The sequence below is a fragment of the Caretta caretta genome, chromosome 1 (assembly GCF_965140235.1).
Source record: "Caretta caretta isolate rCarCar2 chromosome 1, rCarCar1.hap1, whole genome shotgun sequence".
NCBI lineage: Eukaryota > Metazoa > Chordata > Testudines > Cheloniidae > Caretta > Caretta caretta.
In genome coordinates, this window is record NC_134206.1 from 334,278,645 (window position 1) to 334,290,691 (window position 12,047).

At 41.4% G+C, this 12,047-nt stretch overlaps 1 protein-coding gene across 3 annotated transcripts in view; it reads right to left on the bottom strand.

Moving 5' to 3' along the window:
- Window positions 1–12,047, bottom strand: part of CACNA2D1 (calcium voltage-gated channel auxiliary subunit alpha2delta 1) — a 690,472-nt gene that overhangs the window by 546,645 nt on the left and 131,780 nt on the right. The window lies entirely within an intron of this gene.

Consider the following 12,047-nt stretch of genomic DNA (forward strand, 5'->3'; position numbering starts at 1 on the left):
TTTGCCACATCAGCATTTGCTGAAGGGGCCAGTACAGTAAGGACCATGGTCTGTTCTCCAGTCTCTGGTAGGCCTCTTATAAATAACTAAATGATGGATAGATGCTAATGGAAAATTCCAAAGATCATTAATAGCTCCTCCTTGTCTCCATGCATGTGAAGATGAGCTCCAGCTGTACAGAAGAGAAAAATGAAATGTGTGCTGCAAGCCCTCAACCCCAGTTAAAGAATGGGTCACCCAGCTAGCCAACTGTAAAGAACTCACAATCTATGTCTCCAGTCCTGATGATGGAGTTGGTACTAGGTCAGACTCCAGTGAAAAAAGCTTTATTTAACCTTTAGAAAGAGTCTGAATGTTGTGAAAGCTGTCCTGTAAAACAAACATCTTCAATAAGCAAGCTAGTGTGGCATTTGAAGTGATTATTTCTTTCCTTGAACTTCAGAAAACCTGAAAGTAATTCATTATTTAAGCACTGAAATTAAACCAGGCATCAGCTTCAAGTGGAGTTGTGATTCCCATATTAGTGAGATTTGTGTCTCCAGAACATTTCAAATATCTTTAAATTTTCACAAGTATCTTAACTTAAGCTCTGAACTGAGCAAGACCTTTTGTTTCCTGCATTCAGTAAAAAACACATTACAGGAAGCAAGCCCCTGTAATTATGTTTTGTCCACATTACAGTTTCCCTTGAGGATACCAATATACCCGACATTATGAAACATCAAGCCATAATAATATTTCACTGGAGGAACTGAAGGCTTACAATATCGATCTTTATTTGTCTGCGCCCCAGTACTCAATATATTATTGCCTTTTCTGATTACTGATTTTCAATTGCTTCTTTCCCAACAGTTATGCTCCAATGAAAAACAAGATGGAAGGGGTTTTGAGAAGGGACTTCAGAATTTCAACCTCAGGTGGTATTGTCAACACATTGTTGGGTCTGGGGGAGCAATTAGTTGAAGACAAATCTTGAAATGTACAGTTCTAACCGAAAACATGGAAGAACAGATCAGACCCAATGGACCCCCAAAGAAGGCAACATACAAGATAGGGAGTTCTGCTCTAATGCTTGACATTGCTTCGTGGACTCGTATGGGAACTATTTATAACAAAATACAACATATTTAAAAGTATTGCAGGGGGCCTGCTGCAGTGCAGGATGGGAAGGACATATAACATTAATCTTTAACACGAGGACAAGGTGTGTGTTTCTGTAGTTCCTGGTGTAAAGTGGGATTTTTTTCAAAAGCTCCTCGGTGACTTCGGAGCACAGGCCAAAATATTCAAAATTGATTTTGAGTGCCTCCATTTTTGGTTGTCCAACATGAGATGCTTTAGAAGGACCTGATTTTCAGAAGCTGGGTGCTCAGCACTTTCTGAAAGCCATACATCTTTAGGTGTCAAGTTGGGTACCCAAAAATGGAGGCACACGAAACCACTAATCTCTTTTTGAAAATCTTGGCCATAAATCACATTACAATAAGTCATCCAAGCACTTATGAAAATCCCACATTTAATGTTTAATTTAGTTTAAAAACTTTTTTTAAATTAAAATATCTACATGAAAAAATTCTCTCCATTTATAACTAAGCACTCTGACCACTAATGTAAAGAAATTCACATTCTTGATCAATGATAAAGTCAGTTATGCCAAAATCTACTGCAACCTCTCTCAATATCACAACAGAGGTTACCAAAGAACTGGAAACCCTTTATTTCCCCATGATATATGAACACAGATATTGTTTTCTTATCTCCTCATAAATAAAAGGACAAAGCAAATTTAGTGATTAGCTTTTTTAATTTGTATTTGACTAAGGGCATTATCCATCTCCTATAGGGAAGGCATAAATTCAGCTTTTCTCCCCACGCCCCAGGTGAACAGCACTAGGACAAAGGGCTTTTCTGCCAAACACAAAGCAAAGAATTTCATGGCACATACATTCTCAGATTGGAGGATGTGCAAATGTAAAAAACAGTTACTAACCTTCCGTAACTGGTGTTCTTCGAAACATGCGGCTCATGTCCATTAAATGTTAGGTGTGTGCATACCACATGCACTGTTGCTGGAGATTTTTCCCTTAATGGTATCCGTTGGGCCAGCTCTATTGCCCTCTGGAGCCACTCATGTAGGCACTGGTATAAGGAGCACTGCCAGCCCTGTGCACCTTCTCAGTTCCTTCTTGCCAATAACTCTGATGGAGGGGTAGGAGGGTGGGTCATGGAAGGGACAAGAGCAACACACCTCAAAGAACAACAGTTGGGGAAGGTTAATAACCATTTTTTCTTCTTCGAGTGTTTGCTCATGTCCATTCCATGCTCGGTGACTCACAAGCAGTACCCCTTGAGATGGGCTCAGAGTTCATGAATGTGCTAACCGCAACACTGCTCTCTCGAAACTAGCATCGTCTTGGGTCTGCTAGCTCATGGTGTCGTGGTATGAACCAATAACCAGGTTGCAGCTCTGCAGATGTCCTGGATTGGTACCTGTGCAAGGAATGCTGCTGACAAAGCCTGGGCTCTTATAGAATGAGAGGTCATGATGGCTGGAGCCTGTTTGTAACAAGCTAGAATACAGGCAGTTATCCAGGACAAGATGCTTTGCGTCAGCACAGGTAGCCCTCTCATCCGCTATTGCCACAAAGAGTTGCAAGGAATTGCAGAAAGGCTTAGTTCTCTCAATATAAAACGTGAGGGCCCACCTAATGTCCAACATATGAAGCAGCAGTCCTCGGAGCTTCTATGAGGTTTTGGGAAGAAGATAGGTCAAAAAAATGTCCTGGTTGTTGTGGAATTGTGACATCACCTTTGGCCTCCAGACACTGGAGCAGGTAGGTGCCCCAGAGGAGTTGGAGGGACCAGAAAAGAGAGAAGGTCCCTAGCTGCCTGAAATACCTTCGAGGTCAATGGCACCATCTGTCCTCTGGTACCACGGTAGCATCCACACCGGACGCAACACCATTGTCAGAGTTGACAGTGCAGATGTGGGGCCAGCAGTAGAAGAGTGGCCTGGCCCAGGTCTCAATCCCTCTCCCCACTTATCTCTCTTCTGTGCTGGCCAGCACCCTCTCTTGGTGTGCTGCTTTTTGTACTTCTTCCTTGGCACTGGGGATGGAGAATAGTGCTGATGGAGCACTTTGCACTGATGCCGAAGTACTCAGCAACGAATCGGAGCAGCTCGACTCTGCGACAGGTGTCCCAGACCTTCTTAGTGCAGGGTCTGAAGTCCCGACAGATTTTGCACTTGTTCTTTAGGTAAGTTTCTCCCAAGCCCTTTAAGCAACTCGAGTGCAGGTCACTCACAAGCACAGGGCTGCCACAAGAGGCACAAGGCTAGAAACATGGGACCAGGGCATGCCGGGCCCCTGAGGTGAACAGTCCTTCGATGATAAGAGCTATATACACTATCACAACTTGCAAAAACTTTATACACTAAACTATTAACACGATGAATGAAGCAAGCATCTGAAACCACCGGGAAGAAACCTTGCCAGAGCAAGAAAGGGTCATTCCACCAGCTGTCACAGGCAGTAAGAAGGAACTGAGGGAATGTGGGGCCAGGAGGGCCCGCAGCGCCCCTTATAACAATGCATACGTGCACGGCTCCAGAGCACGCTAGAGCCGGCCCAACAGATACCACTAAGGGAAAAATCTCCAACAACAGTGCATGGGGCTAGCATGGAATGGACGGGAGCAAGCACTTGAAGAAGAACCCACTGACGAAGGTGCATTGTGGTCCCCCTCTGAGCGCATTCTTCCAAGGATCTGAGTCTGTTACAGTCCCAGTTGGAGTGCTGTCTCCTTAGCTCAAGCTGTAGAAGTTCACGTTTTTTTAGCTATTGAGGTCTCCAGTTCAATTCCCAGGGTATCAGACAAGGCTGCAGCTGTCACACAAGCCATCAGCCCCTATGCCAGTGCAGGGATGAATTGTCCCAGAATGTCTCAGAGCCATCTTTACTCTTCTGGTTCAAGAATTCTCTAGTATTTATTTACTCAAGCCCTGATCCTGCTTTCACTGTAAAGCAAAAACTCCCAATTCAAGTCAGGAAAGTTTTATACTTGTAATGAAATGTTAAGGAGTCAGTTTACTGATCAAATATAAGGCAGAACTGGACGGGGCAAGAGAGGACTCATCATCATCACAGCTCTAGTAAGATACTAGCAAGATACCAGGTATTTTGAAAAATAATTAGATTTCTTCATATATATATCATTAATTAGCAGGCACTATCTTTAAGGCCTGGTCTAGAAATAGTGTCTTTCGGAGGAAACAGTTGTGAAGATAAACCTACCATCAAGTCATTTCATATCCTAAGCAGTGGAAGGAATGGTGCACCAAAATAATTATTTTCCTCTCTTTTCCGTCAGCTTTTTAGTTAGTCGATCTCCAATCCACTCCTGCATTCCTTGCCCACCCAAAGCTCCCATTGCTAATCACTAGCAGCCATGGGTGTACAGCGACGACAGAATCAGTCCCTCCAGCTTTTCCCCCTCTTTTCCCCCCATTATCTTAAAACTGCATTTTTTGGCACTTTCTTTTGCCCCTTCCCCATTTTACTGTGTCAGGTCCTGATGCAAATACCTACCATTGTAAGGAGAGTGGTCACTTTAGATAAGCTATTACCAGCAGGAGAGTGGGATGGGAGGAGGTATTTTTTTCATGCTTTGTGTGTATATAATAAGATCTTCTAAACTTTCCACAGTATGCATCCAATGAAGTGAGCTGTAGCTCACAAAAGCTTATGCTCAAATAAATTGGTTAGTCTCTAAGGTGCCACAAGTACTCCTTTTCTTTTTGTGAATACAGACTAACACGGCTGTTACTCTGAAACCTACCTATGTCAGAAAGTCACATTTATGCACGTGGTTAAATCTCCATTGATTTCAATGGTAACTATCCTTTTCACTACAATTACTCCTGCACACAAATTTTTACAGGATTTGGGGCTGTGTCATTTTGCCAGAACTTCCTTTGCTTATAGAGTTGATATCACTTCAAGATATCCCTGAAAACTGTATATTAAATCCTTTCTCTCTCATTCACATATAAGCTCTTTGCACCAAAAAGTCATCTCTGGCATTACTCTGACTTCAATGGAGTCATTCCAAGGATGAAGTTCCCCTTTGTCTGTACACTGGAATGACACAGTACAATTATTTTTTGTTCAGCTCCCTTAATCATTTATCTTACAGTAGTGTTAGCTGTCTGAACATATTTCATCATTTCTAATGACTATGCTGTTTACTGGATTCCAGTGGACTGAAGGCAAATGAAATTACATCAAGGTCCCTGGTATCATTACAGAGGCCTTCCCTTTCTCAGCGCTGGCGATATTTCTGCACTTTCCTCCCACATACAGCTTCAATAACGCAACAGTAAAAGTTCTACCTTCCATTCGAGACTGTTAAAAGTAAACAGGTTTTGTTGTAATGACTGGGGTTTAGGTTTTTAATCAGCTAGCAGCTTCCAGCCTTAGGAGCTTTCAGAAACCACAAAGAGCATCTGTGCCCATTTTCATAGGCACTCAAGCGGCCTCTTCCCATGCACACTGTGGCATTTGATAGAGCGTACCAAACACACACGGAAAATACTACACATTCGCATTTAGGGAAACATGGCATTTCTCCCCGTTGTACCCAACAATCAAGAAAATCATCCACATGATGATATTAACTTCTATCTCCTATGGACCCATTTGGTACTGAGAGCACCCAGTTTTGAATATTCAGAAAAATGCAAATTGTGGAGGATAGCAACACACTCCCCAGACTGGAAAACATGTTGCATGTGGATGGTAGAGGAAGAAAACATGACAGAAATAAAAGGAATAGGAAAAAATAGACTAGAAATATTTGCTTTTCACGTGCTTTATTTTGTCCCTTTTTCTACCTTGAGCTTAATTCACACCCATCCCCACCACAAAGTACCAAGATGAAATATCCCCCAGACAAGCCTGACCTACCTAGAGGGGACAGAGCACAGCAGGACCGGGTCACAAGAAAGGACAGACAAGTGATGCATCCTCCCATGGCTAGGAGCAGACCGATGAAAAGATCATACTCACAGTTCATTTACTATACATTAGGTCTGGCTTTTGAACACTCCTTTTTATTATCACCTTCAAGCCAGGGCAGTGACAATTCGCATGGCGATTTTTTGTTTGTTTGTTTGTTTCTGGAATATTGCCTCAAGAGCAAGTCCTGCCACACAAATCCATTAGTGTACTGTGGTTCAGACCCTTCCTTTCTGCTGTAACTATATAACCCTTAGCATATTGAGAGAGCTTGATTTCCTGTTAGCTAAATTCCTTCCATGCAGGCAGATTGAGAAACAACTTGCATTTCTTTGCCTAGATGTAGCTGCTGCTATGGTTCCGTTTAGGCTCAGGCCCCATGTGTTCTAATCTTTTTCTATTCTGATGACTCAACCCGGCAGATTCCCGTGCGTGTGTCTGTGTGTGCATTTTGTTGTCTGTTTCCTTTCTAAGTCCACAACATCTGTCTAATATGCTTCACTGCACTGACTTTACAGTGAAGGAAACAAATCTCAGAGATTGACTGAAAAAAAATCAAATTCAGATCCATCCTCAGGACCTGACCCAAATGCTAAAATAAAAACCAAAAAGTGCAGTATCTAGCACCAGCAGCTGAAAATGCATCCTGATGGCTCAGTAACCACTCAACTACATGCATTTTGCAAAGTTCCACAACATCATTAATACTTCTGATCTGGGAATGAATTTTGCCTGCTTTGGGGACAGTACTGCTCAGCAGCTAAGACCACATTTACAGAGGTATTTAGGTGTCTTATCATAATTCTGGTCCCTAGCCTCATTGACTTCAGTGGGGCTGACTGTGAAAGGGCTAGTCATGGAAGTAAACATTTGCAGTGGAAATGGAACTAAAATAAATATTGACTTCATAAAACACCCCCATTCCTGAACTTTGGTGCTTTGGAATTTCCATCCTTAGAGGTTTTTAAGGCCCAGCTTGACAAAGCTCTGGCTGGGATGATTTATTTGGTGTTGGTCCTGCTCTGAGTAGGGTATTGGACTAGATGACCTCCTGAGGTCTCTTCCAACCCTAATCTTCTATGATTCTCTGAGTCCAATAAAAGAGGAACAAGTCACAGCCACCTTCTGTTTGCTTTTGCAAAAACAAAAAGCTAGTGTCCTAACTCTACCTATAATTCTTAATTGTACACAGAACATTTTTAAAAAAGCATAAGAAAGTCAAGCAGGGGATGTGGGGACTGAAAAGCTGATCAATCAAAAGTCACTGGGCCAGATCCTTAGGTGATGTAAAATGGCAAAGCTCCATTGATTTCAAAGGAGCTGCATCAACTTCCCTTCTGAAAGCCTGGTCCAGCAGAGATTGCTGCATTACATTTTCAGTCCATGGGGCAGAGGGAAGGAAGGGAATGCAATGCTTTTTATTGCTTTCTAGTGACCATCTCTGGAGGATGAATGGAGAGAATATGGAAGGAGATTAGTCTAGCTTTCCTTTTTCAGAAAAGGGTTGTTAAGATATGGGCCCTTAGAAGAAAAAGGAGGACAAAGAAGAGGGAACTGGGGATGGTTAGGGGTCCAGGGAATAGAAATCTAAAACAACATTTAACCTTGGGTGAAATCTTGTCTGCACTGAATCAATGGCAAGACTCCCACTGACCTCCCATGGGACAAAGAGTTCAACTAGTGTCCGCGACTGATGTGGAAAAGTATAATTCTATAAAACATATTGAGCTTCATAGGGTTGCATGGGTATAAATGAAGACAGAATGTGTCCTATTGGATGTAAAGTTATCAATGAAATCATAGAATCATAGAATCATAGAATATCAGGGTTGGAAGGGACCTCAGGAGGTCATCTAGTCCAACCCCCTGCTCAAAAGCAGGACCCATACCCAATTAAATCATCCCAGCCAGGGCTTTGTCAAGCCTGACCCTAAAAATCTATTACAGTACTTTATGGCATGGTCAGACTGAAGTCTATTCTCTCCTGCTCCAGGTTAGAGTGGCTGTCAGTCTTCGAAAATATTTAAGCATGTAAGTAAACTAATGTTTTTACACTTCTGAACTGGATGGAATTTTGAAACAAAACTGAGGATTCTTGGTTAAAAAAAAAAAGCACAAGGGAAAAAAAAAGTTCTGATCCACATGCCAAACCTCATACCACACTCTGGGGCTGAAAAAGTACAAGATAGCTTCTGGGAGAATCAGCCAAACAGGTGATGGAGGCAGTCATCACTGCCAGGAAGGAAGTGGGGGGCGAGAAATGATGCAAGAAGATACATTTGCTTTTACATAAAGAAGGACTACATTGCGAAGGGCTTTAAAAAGGAAAGGATCATAAGCTTCTGTTTGTTGTGGTGTACAAGACAGTGGAGGGACCAAACAGGTGTGATACATGACATAACAAAGAAGCTGATCTTAGCAGCAGTGTTTTGAGTAGACCTCTGAGAAACTAGGAAAGTGTCAGAAGGCTAAAGATGAGGAGATTGTAGTAGACAAAATGAGAAAGGAGGTGGTCCTGGAAGAGAGCTTTAGCACTGTCAGAGACAAAGGGACAGATTTTAAGATGTTATCGAAGAAGCAGCAGCAAGAATAACTTTGAGAATGAATATTCAGCTCTGTTTAGATTGTAACCTCCTTAGGGTAGAGACCACTTCTGTTTCTCAGTGTCATGCATATTGCCAACATTCAACAAACAACAACATGAAGTGTTTTACAGTACAGTTTGGATAAAGACATGTCACTTGGTTCAAGGAATGGAACTTTCTTGCCTGAAGCTGCAAAAGTCATTGTAGAGTCAATACGTGGGTCACACAGTCTCTTTGGGCTCCAGAACAAATAACCAAGTTTTGGCATGAGTCCTGAGCAAGAATGTTGTGATCCAGCCAGCACATCGTTCAGTTTTTAGATTTCTGAAAACTTGAAAATGATCCTTAATCACTTTCCCCTGCCTCACTCTCCTACCCTAATATGCTGTGGATTGCTGTGAAAATTATTTTCCTCAAAATTACTAGAGAGACTGAAAGAAATTGTTGCAGACACTTTTTAACTAGTAACCAAGCCACTACTTGTGTAGCTTATTTACTGTTTACAAAATTTCCCCTTGGATTTTTGGTATAAAGTGTTGCTGTTTTATAACAGCCATTAAAATTGCTTGTAAAGATCTGTTTGCTTACAAAAATATCAGAACCTAGATACTTATTTCATGTTAATGTTTTAGAAGTTAGATTCTGCAGAAATGTACCTTGTGCTAGAAAAAGTCTAATTGAAATAGTTTTTTTTTATTTTAACCTTTATGTTTCTCTGTGTGTTATAACTTAGAGAGCACCATTATTTATTTTCTCTATTATGGGACTTTGGAGGTGGGATGGATTACTGATAAACTCTAGGTTCATAATTTGGGAGGGTCCCTTGCATTTTCAGAAGCAGTACTAGTGCACACTGATGGAAACATCACTCGGATTTCTCTGGCAGAATGTTCCCATTTACAGGATCTAATGCAAAAATTGGCTCCACCAACACTCCCAGCCTTTCCCACTCACCAATTGTCTTCTTCCTTAAACACCTCTGGGCTTTCTCCCGAACTGTCCCATGTGCCTGGCAAAACTTCTCTCATTCAATTCATACAGATACTACCTTTTCATTTTTTCAAATCCCTCCTTAGGATTCTACCACAATAAAGCCAGCCTACTGATTGTGGTTAGGTAACCAACAAGCTGTGATTAGTCCCTTTTCCGAAGCCCTTCTTCCACCCCCAACACCACGACCAATTAAAAAAGTTATGCTAATTCTTCATCATACTCATTTCCGTGTATGTTACAGCCTCATCCCCTACTCTTTTTACTATGTGTGTCTTTAGGACCACTGTGCGCTACTGGGCCAATGCAGATCGCAAAGCCCAAGTTAAAATACAGCAGGGTTGGGGACAAAGCAGTCTCAGTTGAGAGGATTGGGCTATGGAACACATTTGCAGGATATTAGGTGAACCTGAGGTCTGATGGTCTTTAGGAAATGCAGCAAAAACTAACTCTTTGGAAAGGTCTTCTCATTGCAGGAATTCACAACACGGTCACCTCCTTCTACCCAATGAACCCCAGAGAACAACAAAAAACAAAACAAAAACAAAGACTCTGAATCAAATCAGCCTAAATAAAAAGTAAGTTCACAAAATCTAAAATCTCCTAACCAAGAACGCTGCCCCATGCAGAATGTTTACCCTGAAAATGGAGACCTGCCAAAGACTCAGTGAAGTCCACTGGGGACTTCGCTATTGCTATCAATTTTACATGGAAGGCTCTCAGATATTAGGGTGATTGGTGTAAATATAAAACACTAAAAGATGACTGTAAACCCTTTGGGGTAAACTCTCTTTTCTGTTTGCACAATGAGACCCCAAACCTAAGAGGTGTCTCTGAGCAACGCTACAATATAAATACTATTTTTAAAAGCTCTTTGCCTATTTTGAGACCACAGCCAGGGCATCATATCAAAATTCTGGACACCTCAGCACTGTAAAGTTAGTGATGAACAGGACAGAGTGCAAAGGAAACCAACTGAAATGATTACAAGCGGTGGGAGGGATCTCGCGTATGAGGAAATATATAAAGATCTGTATAGATATAGGATGGCCAAGTGACAACTGGGGTGGTGCACAGAGGAATTATTTTGGGTGACACAAGGGAGCGTAAGTAGGAAATTTAAAACTGGTAAAAAGGAAGCTGAACATGATAAGGAAAATGTCTTGACGGGGCATTTACTACACAGTGGAAAGTCTCCAAAGGTAACTGTTGGAAGCCCAATCACTTAGAAAATTGAAAAACAGACTAGACAAAAGACTAGAAGGCAGTCTAGGAAAAAAAATCCTTCCTTAGCTGGGTGAAGAACTAGATCTCCCAGCAGCTGAAGATAACCCGTGTTGAAAAGCCCTTCTAGAGTGCTACAACGCTCATCATTCTCTTATTTGTATCTGTTTCCCTGAAACTGTGTTTTTAACCTGTTTTCTTGAAACCTAAAACAGAAATGAGTGTTTGTATCATTCCAAAAATCCTAATTGGCAAAAGAAATGGCTTTGTTTAGTGCAGACACAGGTAAGTCACACCCTGAATGGTATGACATGAGCATTTCAGAACATTGTGCTCCTTTCTCTTTGTTTTAAGTTATTAGATGCTGACTGTGTAAGGTACAGAAGACATCACATACCTTTAAAAAATGGACACAATCTGAAAAGATGGTAATTTACCCGTTGGTGACACCATACCTATAGGAAAGCTGCTAATTAAGTATGCCTGTTACTGGTAGTAGTTTTAATTCAGTGCCAAAACCTGAAGCAATCTAATTTCCCAGCTGACAAATGGTAGTCAGTGCAATAGCAGCCTCTGGTTGTATACTTACTTGAATGTGCTGAGAATTAAAGAGGAAATAAACCTAGTAATAACTAGTTTTCTGTTGGCACTGATGAAGTTATGAGAATAAATTCTGCAGAAGGTGTGCAGAAAATGCAAGCAATCACGAATGATGTCCAAGCCACTGAATAATGGTAACTTGACATACACAGATCTCAATGGAACTGCAGGAAGAAAAGCTCCCCTGCTAAACTGAACACAGCACACAGCTAAATAATAAATCAGAGCCATGTAGCCAAGCATCTTGAAAAAGCAAAACCACATTTCATTCACTCACCTCTCCCACCACATGTTCCTAACACACACACACACGGAGCAAATATCTAACCCAGCTACTGCTGCATTCTGAGATCGAAACTAAGAGAGTCTCAGTAAATCCATCTACCTGTTCATCTATATAGAATCTAGCAAAAATGATATTATTAATTCATGACAATATCCAGAGCACAATTTTCAGATTTGTACTGACCCACAAAAATGTCACTAGAAGGCAAAGAGATACACAAATATGGTGTCTTGTGGATATTGTTAAGGATAGGAGAAAAAAGCAAAACATAACTGATGGGAAATGATACTAAACATAACATGCTTTAATAGACTGTATATGGAGTACGTTGAGTATGTGTTTTTG